An 8576-nucleotide genomic window follows, 5' to 3' on the forward strand; every position below is an offset into this window, starting at 1 on the left:
AGACATCATGATCTAATGTGGTGGTTGCTACGCCCTCGAGCGGCGGCGAAGTTGAAAATTCATCTTTGAAGTGGCGAACTTATTTTATAAGTCGTTATTGTTGTTTATGTTTTATCTCTTTCAAATGTAATAATAATACAAAACTAATTATCACACAAAACATATATAATCAAAGATATAAAATCAAAATCAACACATATTCATGACTTGAATATGCATGCATGCTTAAGGCATGCACGTACATCATGGGTGTAACAAATCATGAATTACAAATTATCACAAAAGAATTCCATGGGTATTGAATGCAAATCAATCTTCACTTAGACACAAAACCAGCTTGAAGCCACACCACTTCTTTGTATGCTTCTCAAGACAAACAAAGATCAAGCACGCCAGCATATCATTTGTTCCTATATATATATCTATATATATATATATATGTATATACACACTTGGATATGTTATTTTAAGTTATTAGCAATTATCGTGATTCTTCTTCAAATAGGAACCACGAATATACAAATTTTATTATCTACAAAATTTAGTGACTGCATGGCACTTATAAATCTTTCCATGGATTTGTTCTTTGGCCTCTTTCACCAATCAAACTGCCTATGGTACCAATTCACTAGGCACCTACGGCGACGGCAGGACCCGAATCCACTAGTATGGAATATTTTAAATATTCTTTTCCAAAATTTTAATAGATCAAGATTTCAATAAAACTTCTCAAATTATTTTAGTTTTATAAAAATCTATATTTACTTTTTAACTAGACTTTTCGAAAAATCTTGTATTTTTGTCTAAATTACTAGAGTTGGGGTTATTTCTCTTTTGAATTAGAGTTAGTTTATATACAGTCCCTATTTAGTCTCCAAATAGGGACTGTTCATGCAAGCCAATATAGTTATGTTTAAAAAAATTTTAAAATTAGAATAATATCACTTTTAAAATAATGATTTTTTCCTTTTTACCCTCATTCATCAATAGGACTCCACACGCAGTCCCTCACTCAGGACTACAAATAGAATTTCTCTTTGGGGAGATCGGGTGGATATTTGAGATTTTGCAAGATTTTGAGGTATTAAGGGTTATTTTAAAATAATAGAGAATGGTTTCATTAAAACAGATTTTGGCTTTTGCAACGGATGAAACCGTCACAAAAAATAAGCAAACCGCCACGAATAATTTGTTGTGACAGATTGAGACCGTCACCACAACCGCCACCTAAAAGGTGTCCCAGAAAGTTTTTTGTGACGGTTGGTTTACTATTCAATCATCACAAAAAGATTTTTTGTGACTGTTGGAAGTCTTCTATAGATGTAACGTTCGAATGTGATACTTTTATGACAGCTAAAATCCATCACAGAAAGCAACGTTCGCATATAGAAAGTAACGTTCGAATGTTAACCCGAATGATTTACATTCGAACGTAAAAACCTAGACGTTCATTTTTTTGCTTCACATGATTAATTTTTACGTTCAAACGTAACAACATTGTTACGTCCGAACATTTGCTCATATACGTTTGAATGTAGCATTCGGATGTTAATGGAGAAGCTTTCGAACGTATCTATTCTAATCATTCAAACGTTTAGATCATTTATGCATGGAAATGTTCGAACATAGTGACTTGCGTTCAAACGTTTTGTTGGAATTCGGTGGTATTATGTTCGAACGTTAGTTCGAACGCTTGTTCTTTACATTCAAACGTTCTGATCAGAAATAGTGATTGCATAAAATTAAAAAGTATACAAATTGTATCATATTACATCATAAATTTAACAACTAATATTGTCTTATAGAGTTCCAAAAATAGACAATAAAAGTTTCATAAATAATTTTAAAACTTTTTAGCAACAGGAGAGAGTTTTTTTTTTTTAAATATAATTTGGAGAGATAGATATATCATATTGGAATATTATATATATATGACATCTAACTTTGTTCATATTATAAGATTTTCGAATAGAATAGATTTTTTTTAGAGTACTTGATGTTATGTTAATCTATTTATATTAGATTATCGAATAAGATCATAATTTTAAAAAAATTAAGTTTTACATTGATCTCTCTATGTTTCTCTCTCACACACCCACTTATCGTGCACATACCCAGGCGAACCAACACAACCCATGCGCGTGCACACACACACCCGCACCACACACCCACACCCCTACATATGTGCACACACACATCCACCACTTGCCACACACCCACACCCCACACACATGCACACTACAACACAATTACTTTTTAGTAACGGTTAAAAAATTGTGACAATCCTCAAACTGTCACTAAAAAGTCTTTTCTAAGACGGTTTCTGGAAACCGTCACTAAAAATAGATGAGATGTTTTTTACGTTCCAACTTTTGGAAAATTTAAGTTTGAACGTCACATATACGTTCAAACATTGTGGCTACTTACGTGTGAACGTGAAATGTTTTGGCGCCAACGTTCAAATGTTAGTAATTAATGTTCGAACGTAAAAGTTTTGCACCAACATGAGAACGTTAATTACTAACGTTCTAACGTTGGCTCCAATTTTAATTAAATATGACTCTAATTTAAAAATTATATGGTTTATATAGTCCATAATTTGTGAACAAGTCTATATAATTGACTTATATATATTTATATATACACAATTTGTAATATATAAATATATATTTATGTTTATATATATTTGAAGTGCAGTGATTTAGAATTAAAAATGGAAAATATAACATTAAATAAGATTGAGAATTGAATAGTGAAAAACCATAGAAATATTAAATAATACTTTTCTTTACAAATAATAAATGCAAAATACAAAATATGATCGAATTTCTTAAACAACACTCAAATGATAGCGAATTTCTTAAACAACACTCAAATGATAGCGTTGTTCGTGAAATTCGAGCTTCATACCTCCTAATAAAGGTATCAACCTTGTCGTTGAGGATACCTACATGATGGGCGATCTCAGAGATAGACGCCTCTATAGCCGCGAGCGATCAATAGATCTTACGATCGATATGCACAGTCAGTTATGAGATCACCACATCAACCCAAGCAGGCCGCGCATCTCCTGTAGATGTACTCCCCACATGACCTAGCTCAGACTGCGTCGGAGGAACTAGATCCTCTACTGGGGGTGGCTGACGTCCCCTTGCCTGTCCAATGTTACGTCGATACATGGTCATGTCGAGGGGGCTCATATGATCTTTGACCCACTCCTCTAGTTGAGTTGGCACTGCCTGTGCAAGTAATAGTCGGCTGATCAGAATATCGTATGAGAGATTATCTATGGAGACGATGCTCGCCTCGTAACGGATACGGATCCTCTCAAAGATGTGAAGTGGCAAATCTATGGGATTTCCATGTGCCACTCGTATCAAAAACTACGCCAGAAGCCGACTAAATGTGGTTTTATGTGCCACAAGATCCACATTTGTTGTAAGAATAAGGTGCAACATGCAGAAGAAAGGTAGCAGATGGCTCTTGTTGAATGCATTCTTCCTTTCGATCTGCATGCGGTCCCTCCTAGTGAGAATGTAGAAATCCTCGTCTCGGTCATCATCCCGAGCCTCGAGGCCAGCATCCCCGGTCTCTGATCAATTTGCATCTATGGCTGATGCTGCCTCGAATGGGTGGCCAGTAGATGATGCAGAAGTGCCTACATCCTCACTGGGTGTAGATTGTGCAGATGTCTCAACTCCTCGACGAGTCCCGAGGTGCTCGACAATGACATTTGGTGAAATTTTAATGGAAACACCGCATACAGTCATGGTGAGAGAGGATGTGTCCAGAGGCATGTCACACATCCCATATAGAACTCCTGAACCAATAAGGGGTATACCTTCCCCCTCAATGTGTAGATATTTCCCCAGCCTCTACTGACGAAAACATCTCTCAGATTCGTTTGCTCCCATATGAGTTCGTCGAACTCATTATTCAAAAACACTCGCTCTACCATAATAGTACGAGCCCCAATACAAGTAGTGTCCTAAGTGGCTTCTTCCCTCCCTCGTTTCCTAGTATGCAGAGGATTAGCCATATCCTAAAAATAGAAAAGGATAGAAAATTATTTACAATGATGCATTTTTTGTGTTAATTTTAAATTTCTCTGCATTAACATTCGAACATAGTAAACTTAACGTTCGAACGTTAAGATAAAACGTTCGGACGTGTATACTTTACGTTCGCTCGTAAAACACATACGTGCGAACGTATAACATACACGTTCGAACGTAAGTAGTAAATAAATTTAAATGACGTACATTCGCATGTATGTGTTTTATGTGTGAACGTAAAGTATACAAGTTCGAACATTTTATCTTAACTAAATTTAAAAAGTATTACGTTCGGACGTTATAATTAAACATTCGGACGTAAATTTTATGAAAAATAACGTCCGAATGTAAAACAATGCACGTTTGAACGTAGAAGCCTGAACGGCTATGTAATTGAAATGCCGTATGTTCGAACGTCTTGGTAAAACGTTCAAACTTTACGACTCAAAATGACTGAGTCGCTTAGCCATTATTGAAATCTCAAAAATCAATATACAACGTTCTAAATGCTGAAATGCCACCGTAGAAATGAAGTATACACTTTAAGAAACTTTTCTACGGTGACAATTTAGCCAATGACAAGCCGTGGTGGTCGGAAAATGGGGTTGAAAATCCAGCTACCACTTAACCCGTTTTAAACAAAACTGAGTCCAAATCTCAAATAAAATACATGTTATTTGATTAAAATATGAATGTCTACCTTTTAGTTACGGTTGTGGCAGAGTTTGACGGCTGTAGCGAAGGAAGAGTGGCGGCATGCAAACAGGAACAAAGTTAGATAACGGTGAAAGTGACGTTTCGAAGTTCTGTTTTTGCCTTATATACACGAAACATTTGAACGTAATTCTTATTATGTTCGAACTTTTTTCGATTTATTTTTCAAAATAATGACTATAATATATTATATTATTAATATATGTTATATATTATAATGTATACTATAGTCTATAACATATAACATAATATATAATATAATATTATAATATATAAATATATTATAGTATATATAGATATATACTATGTATTATATATATAATATTATATAGTATATTAATACATATATTATATAATAAATTATTATATATAGTGTAAATTATATGACAAATATTATATTATATATTATAATATAATATATAATATATTATATTATATTTATATATGATCTATTATAAACTAATGAAAAGAAAATTAGAACCACAAACTCTTATTACTAGTCCAAAACGATATACTTTATTATTACAATCTAGTATCCAAAATTCTAGTGTACAAATTCCTAAATAGATTAATTGGAAACAAATTACTCTCCCTAATGAATGACAATTAGTGAATTTGTGAGTGCTAGTTATATTTTTAAAGTTTAGCAATATGTTTATACATGTTGTTGTGATTTTATGCTTACTCTTGAAATAATTGTGATTATTGTTTGTGAATTTTATGAATAGTTTGTGAGTTTATGGTGTTCATTGATGAATTAATATGTGTAGAAATATTGTTGTTGTTGTGATATGGATTTGAAATATTGTTATTATTGTTTTTGAATTTTTATTGAATATGTTTAATAAGAAAATTATAAGTTTAGGATCTTAATTTAAGTAAAGATTAAAAATGGGGCTAGCCATTGGATCAGTAAAAAGAAAGGCAGTTTTAGTGGTAGGATCGATCCCTTTTGTTTTCAAAGTAATGTTCAAACATCCTCCATGATTGTGTTACAAGTAATAAATATATAGAGGATTGACTAGCTAGCTAGCTTGGTGATCACGTTGTAGTTGCGTACCTTCATTTGTTGTGTTTGTGGCTATGAAGTCCATTAAGTGAGTCCCAATCGTACGGGTCTCTGCTGATAGTCGTAATTACATTAAGTGTCCATGTTGATGGTGTAAAAATTTGTATGCGATAGGGTTGAATGATGTTGAAAGTCATATATTTATGAACCGTATGGATCTGGGTTGGATGAAGTTAAAAGTCATATATTTGGATAAAGTTAAAAATCATACAAATTAGGACCCTCAGAAGATGTGATTCCAGAAAATCATTACTATATAGTATATATGTATTGCATTATATATATAATGCACTATATATATACTATGTAGTGTATTATATATATATATAAGTTTTGTTGTTAGTTTTATTAATTATATATTATTGATTCATATATATAGTATAGTATATACTATACTATATTATTATATTTTCATTTATATAAAGTATTATGCTATCATACTACATATATATATATATATATTTATATACTATACTATAATATAGTATATAATATACTATAAATTACTCACATTGGCATCCACCTCTCATATTCTTAAAAAATGAACTTTTATTTTCAACATATTCACAACTGATTGGAGATAATGCCTAAATACACATCTTGAGTAAAGAAGAATTTAATAAGTAACAATGAATATTTCGAACAAGCAGGTTATATGAAAGAAGACAACAGTGACAAAAAGTTAGAACGTGAAAAATGTGGCACTAATTTCCTGCTCAATTTAGGCATCTTTTTGATGATCTGAAATCGGACGTACATTTTTAACGTATGTACATTCTCAATGTAAACGTTTGAACGTAAAATTTTCTAATGTTCGAATGTGAAATTAAAAGTGCGGGAAATTTCTCGTTCGATTTAGGTTTCTCTCTGATGAACTGAAAGTTCGGATGTTGAAATTTTACGTTCGAACGTTAGTCGCTGAAAATCATTGGGAATGGTAAACGTTCGAATGTAAAATTTCTAACGTTCGAACATGAAAATAAAAGTGCAATAAATTTTCCGCTCGATTTAGGTATCTCTATTATGATCTGAATGTTCGAAAGTCTTTCGTAGAAAACATGCCCGATTTTTTTAACGTTCGAACAGTTACTAAAAAATTGGGCGGGATAATATAACGTTCGAACGTTTTGTTTAAAAACTTTATGATTGAATGAATACACACACGGGAGGCAACAAATTCATTTCTACTGCTTCTCCCGTGCGCACAACAGAGAGAGACTCTTCGTGGGTTAGAGAGGGAGAGTTAGAGTGAGAGAGAGTTGAGTGAGAGAGGGACATGGGTTAGAGAGAGAGATAGAGTGAGAGAGTGTTAGAGTGAAAGTTAAGTTGAGCTTTAGTAAGAAAAAATTATTTTTCATTTGTATTTTCTTGAATTTTATGATATTTGTTGTGTTTTTGTTATATATATTTCTAATAAGTTAGTGTTGTATTTTTTTTGAATGATTGGTTGTTTTGGAAAGTTGGAAGCTTTTGATTTGTAAGAGGATATTGTGAGTGCTAAGTATATTTCTAAACTTTAGCAATATGTTTATACATTTTATGCTTACTCTTGAAATATTGTAATTATTGTTTATAAAGTTTTTGAATAGTTTGTGAGTTTATGGTATTCATTGATAAATTAATATGTGTATAAATATTGTTGTGAGAATATTGTGAATATGTTGTGATATGGATTTGAAATATTGTGATTATTATTTGTGAATTTTGTTTGAATATGTTTACATGGTTAGAAATATATTGTCTTTAGGTTTTGGATTTATGTGAAAATTTTGATATAATATTTTTTGGTTTTGAAGAATTTGTGAGTAGTTATATTTCTCAAGTTTAGGAATATGTTAATACATATACATGTGATTTTATGTTTCCTCTTGAAATAATTGTAATTATTGTTCGTGAATTTTGTGAATAGTTTGTGAGTTTATGGTGTTCATTGATGAATTAGCATGTGTAAAAATATTTTTGTGGGAATATTATTGTTGTTGTGATATGGATTTGAAATATTGTGATTGTTATTTGAATGTGTTTACATGGTTAGAAATATATTGTGTTTAGTTTTTAGTATTTATGTAAATTTTTTTTGTGTTTTTTGAATTTGTTCTTTAACAAGAAAATTATAAGTTTAGACTCTTAATTTAAGTAAAGATTAAAAACGTTTAATATACATTTAATATGAGACTTAATATTTAACATTTAATAAGTATATATAAAATAGTCATACTAATTTAGTTAAAATATGATTATTATTCAAGTTATAACTATAATATAAAATTTAATTTTAAATAGAAAAAAAGAAGAAGTATATAACTTAACTATATATAAAGTATAATATATACATACAATAACAATAATTAATAATTACTTATTAAATATTCTTACTATTGGGAGGTTCCAAACCATTATATTATTAAATATATATATATAAATAAAGAAAGTAAAATACACTTTAAGGAAAAAATGTTGAACCTACCAAATAAGTAGAGAGTTGGAATAAATAAATATACTTATTTATAATAAATTAGAGAGTAAATAAATAAGGATCAAATAAATGCTTATATATAAATTATATACTTATTGTCTATATAAATAAGTAACTCACTTAATTAAGTATAACAATCAAAATTATACTTTGATTATGATAATAATTAAAATTATATAATAATCTTTGAAATTATATATAACAATTATAATAATAATTATATAATAATAATTAAAATTATAAGTTAGGAATAATAATCCAA

This window comes from Juglans regia, chromosome 5, assembly GCF_001411555.2.
Source record: "Juglans regia cultivar Chandler chromosome 5, Walnut 2.0, whole genome shotgun sequence".
Taxonomy (NCBI): Eukaryota; Viridiplantae; Streptophyta; class Magnoliopsida; order Fagales; family Juglandaceae; genus Juglans; species Juglans regia.